At 42.5% G+C, this 20640-nt stretch overlaps 1 long non-coding RNA gene across 1 annotated transcript; it reads right to left on the reverse strand.

The window, feature by feature from the left end:
- Positions 1-101: 101 nt before the first annotated feature.
- On the reverse strand, positions 102-9834 carry LOC115570667 (uncharacterized). Its single transcript, XR_003981798.1, has 4 exons — positions 9791-9834; positions 5999-6083; positions 818-928; positions 102-234 (listed from the first exon to the last, which is right to left on the reverse strand). It is a non-coding gene; the product is annotated as an uncharacterized LOC115570667 (long non-coding RNA).
- Between the last annotated feature and the right edge of the window lie 10806 nt (positions 9835-20640).

Below are 20640 nucleotides of genomic sequence, written 5' to 3' on the forward strand. Positions count from 1 at the left end.
GTCTCAGCGCATTACTCACTACATTGCAGTGGCATACTTTATTTTCATTACAGTGTATGATCATTGATTAGAGAGCAGGAGCAAATCAATGAGTAGGGGCCAATTTCTTTTTCATAGAATTGTGTCGCGGCCGGCGCTCGTGTGCAGTGGCGGATATTAATCACCTGGGCTGTTTCGCGCATAGCTCACCGTGAGAGGGGTGCTGGGTCTGACAAACACACGTGCACACATGACCTGAAAAAAAAAAAAAGAGAAAAAAGAAAAAAACACCTGCATGTGAGATGTGAGCACAGGAGGAGGAGACAAAAAGAGAAAAGGAGCGAGAGTCTACACAGCCTCTGCCAACAGTCTTTGTTTGGACCGATTACTTAATTGTGTACTATCTTAACAGGGTATCCATTAAAACATATTGATCCAGCACTGCTTGTACCTATTAGGCAGGAATGCCAAATAACTGTTCTGATTACGCCAGAGAAAAAGTAGAACACAATTACGGCCAGGTTCTTAGTGCAGCACACCTAAAAGTGCGAACACAACATCCATTAATAATAAGCAATACAATTATGCATCTATTATTCATAAAACGGAATAAAGCAGTGGCGATTCAACACTTGAGCGCCCCATGAACACTTCCCAAGGCGTGCTTTTATGAGTGGTTGATGAATGATGTTTGTTAGTGCTGGCCAATTTGAGCCAAGACCCCAATTTATCAGAGTGAGTGATCTCGGCTCTCCCGGGGAAAACTTTCTGTGGCGGCTGCTCTGCAGGCCTCCTGACCAGCAGCAGGCACGCGCTCAGCTCGTACATTAGTGCTCACCTTCAGCTGACTGCGACGACAGACCTCACTGACAGAGAAGGCCAGAGACAGAGGAGGTTGATACGTCCGTGATTTCTCTCTCTCCAATCGACAGGGGGCTCCGATCCATAGCTAGGGAACAAGGGACGTAACAAATGCCGTGAAAACAAATGATTGCACTTTACCGAAGATAGCCTGCTAGTTAATTTGATGTACTGTAGGTAGGTTGAGCCATTTAAGTGGCTCTAGGGATCCAATGCTGGTCTGATTTTTTGTCCTTCCCCCACTTTGGTCAAGACTGAAACACTGAAAAGCTACTGGTTCGACTGCCTTTTTGTAAATGTGATTTTTTTGGTTTTTTTTTCATTTGGAAGACACGACTCCCACTGACTCTGGTGATCTCTTGAATGTTTATCTCTAGTATGACTATGAGGTTGAAAAGTTTTCATTGCAATGTCTCGAAACCTATTGGATGGAATGGCCAAAAAACCAAAGCTTCTAAGGATATTCATGGTCCCCAGAGGATCCATCCTCTGCACCAGAGTCTGGAACTTCTGACATCTTTGAGATGAGTCCAGGTTAGCTATGACTAGGGCTAATGTCTTCAATGTCTGTTAGTAAGGTGAATCATACAATACTTTGGCCCAGAGCGAGATATCTGACCTGGCCGGGTTGCCACAAAATGTGATGGAGTCATGGTTCCCTGACAGTGGCGGTTCTAGACCAGTTTTAATAGGGGGGCCAGGTTGGGGCCGGCTTTTTTGTTAGGGGGCACATACAACCCGGAAAAAAAGGATAAATCCCTCATTCAGACAAAGCAGTGTTTACAATTTCAGCAATTGTGATTGGGTAGTAAACTGCTGAGACACTTTATTTCTGCCTTTCCCTTCAGAACAAAATCATTGCAAGAAATCTGTCATTGTATTATTGATGCAGACTCCCTGTAAGGGGGGCCACAGGGGGGTCCAGACTCAGAGTTACGGGGGCACTGGCCCCTGCTGGCCCCCCCCCTAGAACCGCCCCTGTTCCCTGAGGATGATTACTCACGATTTGGATCTTTTGTCTTGCCACCAACAGGTCAAAATATCTCCTTGACCAATAATTTGCGGGTACAGCCAAGTTAGACTGATCAACCTCACACGTATGTCTTTGAGGGAGGAAGCGAGAGTGCCTGAAGAGAACATTCAAAGTACTTTCTTGCTGTGAGGTAACAGCGCTAATCAACGCACTGCCATGCTGCCTCCTGGAAGCAATGGAGGGGAATTAAACCTCAAATGGTCCCCACAATGAATCTTTATGTTGAACATCTTGCCCCTTCTTTAGCACCACTATCAGCTAAAAGGGCCACTTTTACACTAGAATTAATAAAATGCATTTTGGCAAACTGTGTGTAAATAAACATTCCTGCACCTAGGAGGATGGGGACTCGGACACTCAATCTTTAGTACCACCCTCAAGGGCCACTTTGCACACAAGATTTCATATAATCTAGTAATTGCCATGAAATTTCCTGAGCACATTTATCCATAAAAGTGATAGCCTCCTTGGATTATAAAAACACTCTGGTGCAACACTCAGGACAAACTTAACAGTTCTAAAGTGATTGGTATGTGACTGTTTTTGGTCATGCTAGCAGCATTGCTTTAGGGATTCTGATGTCCAGACTTTAATACCGCAACAACCACCGGATGGATAGGCATGAAATTAAGCACCTACATTCATGCAGGATAAATGGTAATGCCTTTGTAACTCTCTGACAGGAAAGATCAAAACCAAAGTCAAACATTTACATCCCAAACTTTATCTGACTTTGAAACCTTTACAAATGTTTCCTCAGTGTTTCTGATCTTATGTTGGGTCATATAATGTTAGGGAGGCAGCAGCGTTGAAAAACAATGAGCATTGATGTCAGGAAAAGAGACCGACTCCCAACCAGAGTCTATCACCTCCCCTGAAGTAGGCCAATAAAGCAGAATGTGATAATTTGCTGATCCTTTTCGACATATACTCAAATGAAACAGTACAAACATTAAATGTTTGACCTCATTAACTTCTTTTTCTTCTTTCTTCTTTCTTTTTTGTAAATACATGCTTATTCTGAATTTGATGCCACAAACATTTTAAACAGGTGAGGGCAGGGGCAACCCAAGACTGGGAAAGTTGTGGAGTACTGTAAAACACCTGCTTGGGTATAAAGTGTCATCACATACCTATAACTGTGGTCGTGCCTGATTATGTAATTATCGTGGGAACTCCTTGGTCTCGCAACTCCAGCTGTCCGGCAGTGCTTGCGCTGTTCCGGACCCAAACGCAGCAAGTGGGGATTGCCAGTGACGGTAGCGAGGTGATAGGTTTCACTTTAGTCTATGCGTTTGCTTCCATTAGCTCCGCATTACATAATTATGTAATTATCGTGGGAACTCCTCGGTCTCGCAACTCCAGCAGTGCTGGAGCAAAACCATCCCGGAGCCGTTCCGCATCGCACAGGCATCCAGTGGAATTCTGGAGTTTGTATTTCACAAGGAAGGACGGGGTGAGGTACACCACTGTGTGAAACACGTGACTGTGTAAAGGATATCACAACACAGGGCATGATTTTTTTTTATGTTTTTTGTATTGATCGTTGAAATCAGGGTTTCACGATGATGCCTTGTGTGTGTGAGTGTGTGTGTTAATGTGTGTGTGATTGATCTCTATCCATGTTATTGAACCCTCAGTGGTTCTCCCCCCTACAGGCTCTAGAAGTGAGGATCGTCCAGAAGAAGTAATTACAAATATTGATCATTCAGTCATCCTATCTCTCCTTGATCCAATCCTGTTTTTACAGTTAACCCTCCTCCTGGTGACCTCCTGTCCTGTAATGCATTAAAGGACAGGAGGTTGTCCAGTCACTTAACACCTTCCTACAGCAGTTCCTTTCACAAACCAAATAGCAAGTCCTTTCTCTTCAGCCTGTCACATAAAAAATCGTTGCTGTTGTTGTCTTGAAGAGAACAGGCAGCAAAAAGCCAGCGGCACATGGACGATCATCATCCATGAAAAAGGAATTTAAAGCAAACCCTCTTATTCTTTTTAAATGTGATGGATTTGAGTTGATGTGAGGTTTGGATCTGGTTTAATATCAAACAAACAACAATCCTCGGCCATGCATGACTATTGCAAGATGCCTGCTTTATTCTAATTTGGGAATGGTGAGATCAATATCAGTTTTGGAGAATCAATGGCATGATAATCAGAATTGTTTGTTTTAACTCCCAAACATGCCAGAGCACATTTAGTGGTTGTATTTTAGCATGTTTGGCTTTTGTAGCCTTGCAGTAACTAGGAGCAACGCAAAAAAAAAAAAAAAAGAGTATTTGTGTTTGTTTTCTGTCTTCAGCAGAGCTTCCTCACCGCTGATAATTAACACATGTAGTGCTGTGATACATGGTAAATGAGTGTAGAGAGCAAACACACCTTTTTTTTTTTTTTTACATAATGTTTTTGTCATGTAACTATACTTTTCCAAAGCAGGGGGAAAATATCAACAAAGCAGACATGGAAATAAGGGCAAAAACAGTTCAATTTCCCTGACAGCGTGTTGACATATGCAAAGCTGGTTCCTTTTAATCAATAAAATCAGCTGAGGTTGAATATGATCTTTGCGGTTGCTGTGAAATCCAGGAAGTTGTTATTCACATTTGCTGTTTAACTTTGTGGTATTCATTTTCTGAACAGGCAGCCCATTCCTGTATGTAGTGCCAGCAAACCTGCACCCATTTAGGGCTAGCAAGTGCTATTATTTGGATTTAAAACATTAAAGGCTTTGAAAGCTCTGTTTCTAATTGTAACCGTTCCTCTATACAATTACCTTCACGTCTAAATAAGCAACAGTCAAACTTAAGATTCAGGAGAAAAACATCCTCAGTTATTATTTATTGAGAGTTGAACACGCAAAAACTCAAAAATGCATAAAACAGGCCTGTGTGGGCGCGGTTTAGTTTACTGACATTACTGGAAACACAAGCAAACAACTGGCATTATGTTCCAATATATGTGTTGCTAAACTCTGATTGGAAATAAGTGACATGACGTTATTCCCATCTGCGCACGCCAGCTGACATAAACGATGACAAAACCAAGGACAACAACGCTAACGTAATCCAAACTGAGCTCATCATTGATGGTAAGTTGTCACCTGACAAAATAGGTTTCTCAGGGCCAGACCATCTACCTGGTATCCGCCCGGCTCCTCCCATCTAGAATACAAGAGAAACGCAAAATGGTGGCAAGCTGTTGTAGAGAGGCCTGGCAGTGTTATATGTGTCAACTTGGGATTCAGGTACAGGAGTACAGGACTGAGACAGAATGATTTGTTGAACACCACTTCTGCATTAGCCAGCGCCACTTTTAGCTAACATGGCTCCAACTCTCTGGGCACTTTTGCCAAGGGTCCCATTTTTGGAGGGTCTCCACCTGACAGGCTGTGAGCATTGCCAAAATACACGCTATACTGCTTAACCGCTCGGCTCAATCCAACTTTACCGTCCGGACTTCACCGCTCTTGTCTCACAGATTTTGCGTTCCTTGGAAATGTGTGCTGAGTGCTGTCAAAAGTCCACAATTCCTTTAGTCCACAAGGGCGTCCACTGGACCTCGCTGATTTATTGACTAAAAAAAAATTGCAAAAACTTTATCCTTATCATTCTATAAAACAATTATCTTATTAAAAGTGACTTGAATTACATACATGTAAGTCAGAAATGATATTCAACCACAGGTCTAAGCCTGTCTATCAACAGCTTATAGAACTTTGCAGTCTCTGGCCTCGCGGGCTCAACATGAGGACAGTTAACATGTCACGGTACAACTGAAGTCGGAGAGGGTTCTGCCCACATATCCAGAGAGCGGACATTCGGAATCAGCGGTTAAGTCAAAAGGTATCCATCTCGTAGTGTTATTAGTGGTCACCGACGAGCTTCAGGTGCATCACCACCTCCTGCTGGACTAAAGGTAGGACAGTCCTGATGGAGTACAGCCAGATTTACGATCTGACTGATAGAGACACATCAAAGTGTCTTCAATCTCATCTGGATTGTGACAAGAATTTACAAGTGTACATGATAATGTGAAGTTTATCCAAGGGATATGGTAAGACTGTGGTCTGACTGCCCCCTCAGTAACACACATCAACATACACACACACACCTGACAGAAGCTTACATGGTTGAACGAAGCTACTGGACGGGACAGGGCTGCGCACTGGTACAAGAGGCGACTCCCTCCGGTCTCAACTTTTTCTATTTATCTGCCAAATGATAAATAGAATAAAATCAGCATGTCAGTTTATTTTAGCCCACATTCAATCCAAAACAATACAGTAATACAATGCACCCCGTGTGACTCATACAGTGTGTCTGTGTATGTGTGTGTGTGGCCTTGTTATGGGAGCCCGAAGAGGGTCAACAACAATATCAGTCATTTATAAACAAAAAATCACTTCTAATTGAAAAATGTTAAACACAAGACTCCAGACTATACAAAGCTTGAAGCTTTTCCATTCCTGCTTGCCCACCTAAAAAAAAAAAAAAAAAAAAATCACACGTGATTACAGTGATACTGATTCACATGTTGGTAACCTTGGTTACAGAGCGGAGCAGCTCGGAGAGGAACATTTTCAACACTTCATAAATTATATGCCTGTAATGACATGGAGGCAAGAAAAGGAGGACGGAGATGAGATCGGAGGGGCGAGATGAAGATGAAGTACAGGAGGAAGAGGGGGAAAAGGAAGAGGGAGAGGGAGAAAAGAGAAATGAGAGTAACTGAAAGAAGAGGATGGGTGTGTGTGACGAGAGGACGAGCAGAGGAGGAAAAAAGGAAGGAGAAAGAGGGTGCAGGAGAAGTAGGATGGAGAAGCAGAGAGAAGTCGATGGAGGAGGACCAGGAGGAGGGGGAGCAGAAGGAGAACAGGTTTAGGAGATTAAGCAGTCTACTAAGAAGTAGTTCAACAACACAGTGCTGTGATGACTAATAGATAGGTGCAGAGACGTGAGATCCACACTCTACTTTTGTTTTCTCTTTGATTCCCCCCCCCCCCCCCCCTTCTGAGCCCTTATTAAAACTGCTTTATTTTCTTTTTAACAAACATAAATTGATAACAAGGAGCTGCCATCGCGACATGACAAAAACTGAGACTGAACTGAGAAAAAGTTGAGACGAAGACGAGAGGGAGAAGCAGAAGGGGCCCCTCAGCGCTTCCCTCTCTGCCTCTGCCTTTCATCTTTTTCCTCTTTGAGCATCCTCCAGCTCCGTCAGCGTCGGCTCCCACAGAGCTCTCTGCGTTCCCACTGGGGGTCTCTGCGAGTCAGCCCAGGACGAGCGGCTGTCCCCCGGGGGTGAGGCAGAACAGTGCGGGGCCCCGCTCTGGAGCCCATGACAGTAATAGCTAAAGGGCGAGAAGGGTTTAATATGGGTATTTTGAGACGGTCCGTACTGCCGACGCGTGGAAAATGATACCAAAACTACCAGACAGGACAATCCAAAATAGGGAGAATTGGGATTGAGTGTGTGTTTATCAAGTCATGCAAGTTTCTTTGTGTTTCATGCATATGCAAGTAAAGAGCGTATGAATACAGGGCTGAGACATGTTGTGAATACATCGTAATGAGTGTTTACATGCACGCAGCCAGATACTGGGTCATGTTCTGCGTAATCCTATGTATAAATAATACTGCATACATGATTAAATAGAATATTTCTCTGGAGGTTATGCATTTAATTTTTGGAGGTTTATGTATTTATGACTGCTCTATCATCATTAACCATTATCTGTGAATAGTGTGCACCATTTAAAGTACACGAACTGAGTCGCAGAGGAAATGCTCGCATTGGAAAATACATTATTTGCAAATGTCGCAGTCATTAATGTACTAATCCAAACAGCTTTTGTGCACAGGACAGCAACACTAAGAGTCTGCAGCCATGCTAGCAGCTCCGCGAGGCTGCAGTTAGGCACAGTGATGCTTTGAGTCAATGCTAACAGGAGGAGCAGCTTTTTGGGGTTCAGCGTCTTGCCCAAGGACACTTCGACATGCAGACTGCGAGGATCGAACCAGCAGCCCTCCGGTAACAAGACACTGGCTCTACCCCTGGGCAGCAGATTACTGTTGTGTGTTTTGCTAAGGGCGCTAATGGCTACAGAGCTGATAGCTAAAAGCTAACGCAGCTAATATAGCCAACAGCTAATCACACAGCAGGACTGTGAGGTGTCTATTCTGAGTGACATGAAGACTTAAACAGTCAGCTGCAGTTTAACATGACAACAGTACAAGTTTATAATAAATACATGTCTTCCAGCTGCCCTGCTAGAAAAAAAACAGCATAGACCAGCACCAAAACACAACATATGCTGCATATGTACACCCTGCTGAAAAAACCAGCATAGACCAGCACGATTTCCATGATGGTCTATGCTGGCATATGCTGGTTAGTGCTGGTTTGGTGCTGCTTTAGCTGGTGGACCAGCATGAAGAAGCTGGTCCACCAGCAAGGTCCCATTAATTATGATGGCCTACCAGGATAGTCTGGTTGCTGAGAAAGCTGGTCACCAGCATGCTAGCACCAGCATGGGAAGTTCCCTGCCAATGCTGGCAGGGAACACCTGTGCCTGAGTCCTGTTCAATCAGCATCTTGATTTGCCACACCTGTCAGCTGGATGGCTTATTTTATTTTTATTGGATTTTTGTGCTCAACATCTGAAAGAAGAAATTAGTTTATGTACATACAAAAGAAAAACTTTATAAAATTGTTAACATAAACTTGTGTGAGAGATGGAAGCATCAAACAAAGTGTTGTATTTATAGTGCAGTTTGTTTCGGGTGCCCTCAAATGAGCCCAAAATCTTGCAGGTTTGAAGCTTGTTTTCAATAAACTTGGTGTTCTGTGACAAACTCATTGACTCTGTGCCCTGTATTGAATTTTCACAGCCAAATTCACTCCTCCTCATACTCTGCAATATAAAATAAGTTGTTGACACATCCCATGCTGGTCACCAGCATACCAGCATCAACATACCAGCACCAGCATGGGATGCTGGTCACCAGCATACCAGCACCAAAACACAACATATGCTGGTCTATGCTGGTCACCAGCTATGCTGGTTTTTCCAGCAGGGCAGCTTGGAGCAGGGGCACCGCCAGGGATTTTGGGCCCCATGAAAAAAATATAATCGGGCCCTTGTTTAGGCCAGCGAAAAATATTTATGCCGTTTTATATACAACTATGCATTTTAATGATATTTTTGACTATCATGCCCATATTTGTGAAAAGAACAACATGACAGTTACGTGGGTACTGCTCACTGTCTCCCTTGTAGTCCCACATGCAGGTCTAATTTATCTCCACAGCTGTAGACTCACAGGCGGTGGCATTGGATTCGGGGTGATAAAATACATATATGAGGCTATATGATTGTTGCGATTTCATCTTCTGATTTCCAGGAAATACAAACATTTCTCTGATTGTATTGGGAGTTGTACTGAGTCACACAGTCTGCATGCACCAGAAAAGCAGGGGGGTGAGAGTCCCAAACTACTGACCACACATTCTATTTTAGTGATAGCTGAATTTGAACTATATTATATATACACATACATGTGCTCTTTTTTATTTCAGAACTGTTTTTAATACATGAAAATCATTCTGGAATAAATATGGATTACAGGCTATTTTTATTTTATAGGGGGCTGACAGACAGCTGATGATGATGATGATGATGATGATGATGATGATGCACTAGTCGTATCTGTTCAAACTACATGTTTATTTTAATTACACTCTGCCTCACTGATCATTATGTGAGAACATAATTTGTGTTTGAATGTGTCATTAATAAATATTTCATTTTCTTTTTTGTAATGGTAAAAAGAGCCAGAGAGACAGAGAAATCCTCACAGACTGTCTGCATTGATGCTAACTGGCATGTCACTGAACACTCAACACAGTGTTGCTCACCTTCTTCACTGGGACAGTTATATGGAGACTGGGCTGCTGCTGACTCATCTGTTGTTAAGTCTGCTAAAAGGAGCAGCGACAATGATTTAATATGAATATCTTGCCAAACGTTTCCCTGCACTGATTAAATGTTGATGAAATGTAGGCTAACACTAGTCTGTAGCTAGCTAGCTTATTTCACTATGTATTAAGCCAACAGGTTAATACCACTCACAGACTGAAGGCTACCCACCTTTCTTGGTGAAAAACTGGGTTACAGACTGACACCCTTTCCTTTGTCTTTCCTCTCTCTCTTTCCTCTCTTTCCTTTTTTGAAAACCAGATTTTGATTTAGGCAACATTGTGGTCACTGTAGTTCTGGCGCATCTACTGACTGCAACTAAACACGGTCGCTGATAAGTGCGCTATGGCAGGACCAAACCATTTCATGCAGATACAGGGGGGTGGTCGGTCGATATGGATGTTTACTTTTTGGTCGATGGGGATATTTAACTTTTACTGCCAAAAACAAGTAAAAACAAATAGATCATTAATTGTATTATTATATTTGAAATATATACTCAATGACGATGGTTTAATCATTTTATATTAGTTTTTACCTATTTGTTGGAATTGTCCTAACTTTTCCTCCCCTGGCTTGGAGGTATGTGTACTTGTGCTTAAACATCTAACTATGGAGGATTTAAAAACAGCAAACTAAGGTCAAGACACTGACGCAACACTCGAATCATAAATGCTATCGCACATCCAAATTCTGTGATTAGAAAATGACCTAATTCAGCAAAGACCATTCTTGTCCTCATCCGACCAGCTGCCAGCTCATGTTGTCTAATAGGTAGCATGAGAAATCGCAGTGCAAGTGTCGACCATTCAGCCTGATGGCTATGTGGGTTAAAAGCTGGCTGCGCCTGCTCACACAGGAAAAGGAAAAGCGATCACGGGCATCGATCACTCCCACAGGGGAAATGTATTGACAGACGGACTAACCCTGGACACGCATTTTTTCATGTACACACTCACATAGACACTCTTGCTGGGCAACTAATTGAATCTTTTGAATGCTGTTTTCGGGAAGAAGGAAAATAGCAGGTTGGCATTTTCGTCGCCTCCCTACAAGTGTTAAAACTTTTAAAACTTGCACTTCTTGCCGCCGTCTAGTTTGTTTTAGTAGTGCTTGTCAGGACAACTGTCCAAACGGACTCCTTTTTTTGGATTCCTTCATTACCAGGTCAGTACTAATAAGGTGGCCTGACACTTTGTGTGGGGGCGTGCGCGTTTGTTCCAAACCTCTGACCTCAAACATGATCTACAGCTGCTACCTGCCAATTGCATCTGACAAGGCAGTCTGTTCACCTGCCTATCACCTTCCACGCATGCACAAACAGCGAGCGGAGGGATGAAAACACAACGACAAACATTATCGGACACAAATACTTCACACAGACACACACACACACACACACACACAGCACAGTCAGACAGAAGAACGCTTCACTGCAATGCATGAGTACACTTTCCCTGCTGCCACCTCAGCCTCGGAAACAGACCGATTCCCGTTCATCGCGAGGGAGAGCAAAACAAGACGAAGGTGTTTACGTCCCGCACATGATTGAAAAAGCCTCTCGCCGACCTTCCCCCGCAGCGCTGAGTTTGACGGAACGCTCATGTTTCCAACACGCGCGTCAGAAACAGCAGACGGCCTTTTGAGTGTATAAATGTTACCCGGTAAAGATTAAATAAAAGACTGGGGGCCTCGCATTTGTCTCGAGCCCTTTTCCTAACCGAAATGATCCGCTGAAAGGGAGATCAATATTTCCATTTGCGTGATGGCTCGGGTGGGTGTTTTGAATTATTTGAATGATGGAAAAGTGTAGGGGTTAGGAAGGAGTGTGTGTGTTTGTGTGAAAGAGAGAGATGAGAGAAAGAAACATGGAGGAAAAGGGGGAGAGACTGCTTGCTTCACAATGCATCCTTGCTGTGTGCGGACATGCAGACATTTCTGAGTGATTGGATTTCTATACGTCTCGCCATTAGAGTTCACCAGCTATGTCTTATTGGCATGCTGTAATCCCTACATTCCCTCCGACTTCCCACTTTAATTCAGTGCTTGATAACGGGAGGAAACTGTGAACTCCAGACAGCACTGTTTGGATATAGCTAGGTGACAAATACGGAAGAAAAAAACGTTATAAATGAGTTGACTACCTCCAGATACACTCCAAATACCTCGATATAGAGCACCACAGGCTGTTTCATGGTTTGATGAGTATGACAGTTAGGCTAATCAGATGCTATAAACTTCACGGTCACCAGATTTCATCCCTTTTGGAAACTTCAATGTTTTTAGTAGCAGTGTAGCTCTCCAAACTTAGCCTAGTTTGAACGCAAGTGGATTGTCACCAGTTTTGCAAAATGCTAACTTAACGTGTAGCAGTTACGGTTAAACAGGAAAGTGTCCCCTCTACAACTTGGACCAACCTCTAAACTCTATCTTTCTTCAGCTAACACCAGCAAATTGGAAAAACACAACGTAAATGCCATTTTTAAGTCATTAACTCGCCATTGAAACTGATATTTCCACCGTTGAGTATATACAACATTAGCATTTTTGTACAGTCACAGCAATGATTAACCTACATAATTAGCTCAAGGTTAGCAGCCAGTGTGTTATATCTACTATGAACCTTTATAAAACTTTTTTTTTTTTTTTTTTTTTTTTTTCAGTTTCAGGATTAATGCTTATCAACAACCAAGCTATTAATCAGGCTTCAAAGCTACACACTCTTGCAGGACCGCCTTAGCTTACTAAGCTAGCTAAGCCAAGCTCCTGTCAAGAATCTACACTGGCCGCTTTGATATGAGTTCCAGTGGGTCAAGTTACTTAGCTTGGCTAACTGCAAAGTTGCAAACCATTGACTTCTGACCTTTTCTTCATTAGTTTAACAGAAGAGATTACTTTCCTAAAGTATAAAGTGGTATATACGCACCAGTTAGCAGTTTAGCAGCCAGCTACATCCTCTTGGTGCAGCTAAACCTTCTGTAAGAGAAGTGATGCACAGGTTCAACCAGCAGGGGCTATCAATCCTCCTCTTGGTTAGCTGTTGCAATTCAGCAAGATATCACCTATTCTCTTAATATCACAGCTATTTATCACCTTAAAGATATGTTATAAAAGTAACATTGGATAATTTTAACAGCTTCAGCATCCAAGCATGCAGTATATGTGTCCTGCATATAGTTGCATTTTATTAGGCTAATAGACTATTTTGTGGACCATGTTCTTTGTAAAATGACAGGGCAATTTCTGCTGCATTAGCCGTACACTGCAATTCAGTTGCGACCCAACCTCAAACCATTTTTTTGCGAGAACTGACTTGTACTGAACATGTCCCCAATACAAAAAGGCCAAACCTTCCCAGGAACTTAGAATGTTGTGTTAACTAGCAACTTGGTACTGAGGTTGCAATGTCTATTCGCTTGTTCGTCCACCTATTTAGTTCAAACTGAATCTCAACAACTATTTGATGGATTGTTGTGTAATCTTGACCGAAAGTCCTTGTTCCAAAATTGAAATGAAACCCACTGGCTGTAGTGATCCCCCTGAAATCTCAACAATTGTTTTCCAACAAACACGGATATCCAAGTGCCCAAAGAATGGAAAGTTTATGTAGATGGTACAAAGTATCAATAGGATAGACGGACACAAGGCCAACTTACTGATGAATGGACCAGCTCTATTTCTTAACTTAATATACATAAATGTTGCCTTTTCACCTCCATAAGAAACAGAGTGTCTCACAGAGTTCAGATGGGCGTCCAGAGTTCAAGTGTGTTTCCTTTCGTTTCTGCTTTCGTCTCCGTCTCCCGTTCCAGCAGTGCATTATGTAAATGAGAGCGTCTCATTCATCATGGGACTGTGATGAAGCTGGCCAGACAGGAATGTCATCTGGACGCAGATCAGAGGGAAGGAGGGGAGTGGTACCAGGGGAACAGATGTAGTATCGTAGGTGGGAGAAAATTTCCATAAGCCACCGAAAGCTGAGGCCTGTAACGCACACACAGACGCACGCATGCTCCAGGACCGATGCCATCAAATACAAAGGCCGAATCAAGGTATTCCTGCATGCCTGAGTGTGTGTGTGTGTGTGTTTTCTTTAGGAATATGGAGGGTGTGACCTGCTCCTCAGTGGGTTCTCTGAGCGGGTCTCTACTGTCAGAGTGGTCACACTTCATTAACCTGAGAGAGAAGTCGTGAGGGAGGGAGACAGAGATGTGTGTGTGTGTGTGCGTATGTGTGTTGACAATTTGGCTGGCCTTCGGCTTTTTTTCAACGGTCTGGAGAGAGTTACGGCCACAATAGCGAGAAGCCACGCAAGTGTGCGCTCTCTGCTGCAAAAACGTCCAGAAGAAAAATGATCTGCAGCTTTTATCCATGTTCTTTGTGGTCACAGCGCTGTTTAGAGTTTAGATGTCTCATCAAAAAGGAATTCCACTTCCACTTTATCAATCTTCTTTCAAGGGGCCAGGAGCCTGTGAAGTAGCTTGCAGATGTGACATGCCTGCTGAGGTTTAAGCCTCGGTTCCATCATTACATATAGCAGATATTATGTATTGGCTATGGGTGAAATTAAAGGTTTGTGTAACTTGGTAGAACAGTGCAAATACCCACTTACTCAAATGAATGGGGAGACTTCCAACCTGAGCCTTGCTTCACATTTTTAGGCCATTTCTTCTCCCATAGTTTGTTCCGGAAATTACATTTAAAAAAGTGGGGTTTGTATTACATTCGAGGAAAACATACTTGCATATCACAACATCAGATATTCTTTTTAAATGAGGAGTCCTGTTGTACAGAAAATGCTGCGGCATGATTTGATTACAACCTTGATGTTGCTAGGCTAGTGAGTTTCATCAAATACAATAACAGTCTGCCTGTTGTAATAATGTGTTTTGCTGCCATGGAGGGAATACATTCCTGATGAGTGAACCATCTGAAAGAGTCTCCTGATGTCTTTACAGCAGAAATGGGCTGGGGAACATATTGTCTGTAGAGGTGCCAAGATAAAAGCTGTCAGTATGCCTTGATGAAGAGCTCAGACAGACACACTGTAAACTGCTAATCGGCATTAAGAATAATATCTTTACAGAAAGAAGAGCAATGATCAGCTCTAAAGATTTTTTTCTCAAAGGAAAATATATTTTCGCACTTGCTCCGATTGGATTTAGAATCTGATTTACAAACTAGCTGCACTGGTATGTTCTCCTGCTAAGTGAGGAGAACATACTGTTCTTCTGCTACGTCAGGAGAACATACGGCTTACTAGATGGTTCTTGGTAACAAACCATCTGGCCCAGAATTTTAGTTTAAGCATTTAAAAATAAACTGACATCATCAACAATGCTGTGTTTTTTCCCTGAAGAGGCAGTCCAGCTGAGAGCTGCTGTAAATCACCTCCATACTGCATCATTTGTCTCTAAAGGCAGGAACACACCAGCCCAACCGTTGGACGTCTGAAGCGTTTGGAGAGACTCGGACGAGGTCGGGAACAAATATGTTTGGTGTGTTCGGCTCTGTCGGAAGCTTTCAGAGCCGCGCGGACGTTGTTGGATCCGACTGAGCATGCGAAGTCTGAGGAGGAGGGCCGTCGGACGTCTGAGCCATTGGATCCTCTGATTGGTTGTGTGCCAGCTGAATGGCCGTTCTGATTGGCAGGCGCAGAATGTACACGCTACTGTGGCGTAGGCAGCACGTCGAAGCGGTGTGTTCAATGCACCTTTTCTGCCGAACGGGTCAGACAAGAGGCAACGGAGTGGTCGGAGAGTGGTCGGATAAGGCAGTTGGACGTCTGGGCGGTGTGTGGGGGCCTTAAGATAGCATCTGTCAGTCTAAGAGGATGTGTTCACTCTCGGTCTGGTGCCCAGCAGAGATAGCTGGGAGGCTGCTTGACTGATCCCCATTGATTGCAGTGACTCCCCTGTCATGCGGCTACTTCGCTCAATGGCTAACTGAGCTACTAGTTGATGGCAGTTAGTTACAACAGCCAAAGATAGCTACAGCAAACAGTTCAGTGAACAGCAGTAAACGGTTAAAGTAGGTTTGTTCCTACCTTTCAATTCTTGCCATTTCTTACAAATGACACATTTAATGTTATTGTAGTGTAACGTGTGTTAGATTGTGTTTACAGCTTTCTACTGCTCCCAAGTGCCTGTCGCTGATCAAAATGCCAATTGTGTTTAAAAGATTAATAATAGGTGAATCTATCTGAATTGCCCCATTCTCTATCTGCAGACAACCACGCAACCACATAGCAGAAACAAATCTAAATATACACAATATATACAGATACATTTATATTTTTTAATAAAGGCTGAATTATTGCATCCTGTGGATGTTGAGAAACAAACCTCCAGTGAACCCAAGGCAATGATGTGAATGTACAGTATGTGTCTTCTTATTACAGAAGCCATCCCAGCTGTATAGCCTGACAGCCAGTCAATGGGATAGCAGCAGTAATCAAATCATCAATACACCAAGCGCTGCTCGCAGAATATCAACGTTTTTATTTGTGTATGTATGAGCAGAAATTAACACAGTAAATCACAGAGGGCCTGAGATTTAATGAGAAGCAGTTTGTTTGCGTTGGGTGCAATGCGAGGCCACAGATTTCTTCGAAGACAGATCAAAGCGACTGAGATGATTTGCTCCTATATGGATCGTACTCATGGGGTTGCTGTTAGCGTTGACTTTACATGGTGTTTAATCACTGACATCAACTTCGATTTACAAGGGTCACACAGCAAGTCAATATTTTCATTGCTAATTGCCACTCATTCACCTTTATCTCTTCCTTTTTTCAACTTTAGTTTATCCACATATCTAGCCATTCCTCCACTTATTCATCTAACCATATACTCTCCTGTTAGGGAAGGGGTTGGGTACTATCCATCCATCTATTAAAAGTCAGAGACTACCAAAGCGTTTATATTATATATTTCATATCATATTTATCTTAAATCTTGAATCCTTCCAACAGTTGAGGCATTTGAAAACCCCTCAAAACCCCAAATGTCAACATTGCAGTGGCTCAGTGGGACCACCTGGCCCATAATTTTCCTTTAAGCATTTAAAAAAATGAACTGACATCATTAATAATGCTGTGTTTTCTCATTCCTGAAGAGGCAGTCCAGGTGAGAGCTGCTGTAAATCACCTCCATACTGTTTCAATAGTCTCCAAGATAGCATCTGTCAGTCTACGAGGATGTGTTCACTCTCAGTCTGGTGCCCAGCAGAGATCACTGGGACGCCGCTTGACTGGTCCCCTTTGATTGCAGCGACTCCCTCATACCTTCCTGTTAGGAGAGGGGTTAGGTACTATACATCCATCCATCCATCCATTAAAGTGAAACTCTTGCCAAAAAGCAACCGAGGCTTTATTTGTGATTGAATATGAGTCAAACCTTCGTGTAAAAGCATAATTACGACGAAAGAGGCAAGATTTACCATAGTTTCAGGTGGGGTTTCGCTATTTTAAAAACACTAAGAAGGCTCGACACACCATGAAACTTTGCTCGTAGAATCACCAGGGTCTCTACACATGAACATGAGCATTCAGAACATTGTGTGTGTACACAGAGTTTACTAAAAAGAAGGATTTTGGACAACTCACGTTAGTAGCTGTATCTACAGCGCATCGCTAAGTTTCAATCCCCGAGTGCGACCTAGTGATTTTGATGCTAGCGTACGAGTGCCCCCGGACTCCATTGAAAATTAGCTTGCCCGAAAACGAAACTACGGTAAATCTTAAAAGTGCCTCTTTCGTTGAAATTGTGCTTTTACATGAAGGTTTGACTCATATTCAATCACAAATAAAGCCTCGGTTGCTTTTTGGCGCAAGTTTCACTTTAAATGTCAGAGATTACTAAAGTTTTCATATTATATATATTATATTATATCATATTTATCTTATCGTTGATCTCTCCTACAGTTGACACATTTGAAAACCCCTCAAAATCTCAAACATCACAGTGGCACTGTGGGATTGCCATCTGGACCTTGAGATATTTCACATGCTTAAGTGTCAAATTGGACCAAATTTGGGATCAGCAAATTCAGTAGGGTCCATCCTCTGACTACCGTGAATGTCTGTACAAGATTTTTATCGCAACCGACAATTGTTGAGATCATTCATTCTGGCACACAGTCTGACATTTCTATCCAACAGTGTGTCCCCTGATTGGTGTTTGTTATTTGTCACATTGTTCGCATTTTCTTGGTGCCCCATCCCTTTGTTGCAACATCACGGCCCCTCCAACCATATCTAAGCTCCTTCCTTTGATTAGCGGGCGTGATGCTGTTTAAGGAATTTGGCAGCGAGGAGTGACTGTATTGGTATTTCATTCAGTTACAGCAGAACTCAATCATGAAGCACCATATGCTAACAATAAGCGTCTGTCGAGGCATCTGTCACACAAAATCTTTTAATATCTCTTCCATCAGAGACCTGGTTGCAATTTCACCAACAGTGTAGGAAGTAGGAAGGAACTTTTGAGAGGAATGTTGCTTTGAGGTGATTTGATGCTGATAAGGAATCTTGTATTGAAATTGCATACACGGCTATGGTACATTAACTTCTCTACAATTAAAATTACTCCAGCAATCACAAGTTTAAAAGGATAGCAGGCCACATGTGTGTGTCCACATGCAACAGTTGTTACATTCCTTTGGCTTAATGTTCTTTTGGTTTTCATTTGAATAGCAAAAGCTGGGGTTGGTGAGACTGTATAGACCAGCAAAAGTTAAGTTTGAAAAGTATCACACTAAAAAATCCAACCTAGAAGCATCCAATAATCATTCTAGAATAACTTACTGACCCGAGCTTTAATAGTCATTTCTTTAATATTCTACTCACTCAAGCATCTAGTGCTTGTGTGGGGATTTACCTTCAATGAACTGTGACACACTGGCCAATTTTTCTAATCAATACATGTCTTAGCAAAGTGATTTCAATAAAGCAAAGTAAATTTGTGCTATGCTTTCACAAGGCATTCACCTAATCAATGGCATGGATTCACTAAATCCTTTTAAGTGATAATATTTGAGGGAGCAGGGAGAACCATCGTCCAAAGCAGAAATTGCTCCAATTGTCACACCACCACATTTCATTCAGCCTAGCCCTACTGAATGAGAAGCAACACCAACAGAATTTTAAATCACTTTTACAGCCAAGTTTCCATCACCACCTAAATTACAAGGCCACTATATAGTCCAACCTCAATATACCACTATACCACTATATAGTCCAAGGTGCATAAAGGATTAGATCACAGTTTTTTAAAACTTAGGTCGAGATATGGGAAGTGGGCCACATTGCCAAAAAGAAGTCAGATGGGAAATTAGCACTGAAACAATAACAGAGGTTTTTGTCTAGCCAAAACTATATGTAAGAGAAAATGGAAAAAGTTATATATAGTTGAATAATTGTGATCTGACCTGTGATCGTTTACAGACTTTAAAATTGACCCTCCATACTTGAAACGGTTTTGTTTTGTTTCCTTGTCCAATAAAAATGCCATCGTATTTGTACCGATATTAAGTAACTGAGTGCATTTTTATATAATGTGACACAACCCTGGTGATCGCAATCGAAAGAGAAGATGATCAAAAATGCAAAAATATCCCCCAAATTCAAATGAAAATGTACTGATACTTCCAACTTCACTGCAGTGGGCCCGAAAACTTTTTTCTTCAATCAGCTTCTTACTCATGAGCATGAACGCAATATACAGTATACGCATTACAGTTTTGCCAAAGTTATTTTTGGTTATTTTAGAGGAGGGCGTTCTGTATTTTTGGAAAAGGTCATGTCTTGTTCATCTGATCACCAGGCAGGATTTAGATACTCTGTTTGTTGCTTAGTTAATTAAAATACAGAAACATAAAGACTTTGAAAAGAGTTTTCAGGGGCTTTAACAACTAGTCATCAAACGGACGTCCAGTTTGTGTCTAGGAAGCCATAGATAGGAAGCCCAAGAGCGCCCTGACTGTGAGCCATGACACAGCAGAAGTGACCCCCGCGACACTGTCCCACAGCGCACTTTACCTCAGTGCTGCAGCCACAACAACAGATGGCAGGAGCCTGTTGACATTTGACCATCACTATTCTCCTTCCATTTTTGATAGACTGTCAAATCCTGCAGTTTACATGTGTCCACAAATGTCATCAAATGTCGAGGAAATGTCAAGGACTCGGACACGAAGACGGCCCGGTTACTTGGAGTCTGTGTTTGCGGGGCGATTCATGCATTGTAAAGCTACAGCGCTGACGTCAGTTGAATTCAGCTGGCTGCGTGAACAAATGGGACCATTTTTTAAGAGGATTTTTATTTTTATTTTTTCATTTTCCTCTATTTCAGGAAGTATTCAACTGAAACGCAAAAGTTTGGATGACAAAAGAAGACGTCGATAAAACTGTCCGACACCACTCAAAAGATCAGCATTAGACTATGCAGTATTAGCCCGCACTGATCGCACTGTGTTACACCTCACCTTTAATCTACATGAAGTGACCCTTGCACCGGCCCATGGCAGTCTGGTTCAGCAAATGGCAAACCAATAACGATCACGTAAAGACACCGAGCGATGACGGATTCTACCTTTCGGCACAATGTTGTCAACGATTCCAATTTGGGGGCCAAAGTGAGCAGCGAGAAGCGTGTAATTAACCTGTTGTCTTGCGCAACGGCATGATGCAAAACTGTGACACTGAGTAAGAGGGAAGAGGAAGGAGCCGGGGAGGAAAACAGGGGGGAAATGTGCAAAGGAAGGATATAATGAGCATCCCTTTCTCTCT

Source organism: Sparus aurata, chromosome 20 (genome assembly GCF_900880675.1).
Source record: "Sparus aurata chromosome 20, fSpaAur1.1, whole genome shotgun sequence".
NCBI lineage: Eukaryota > Metazoa > Chordata > Actinopteri > Spariformes > Sparidae > Sparus > Sparus aurata.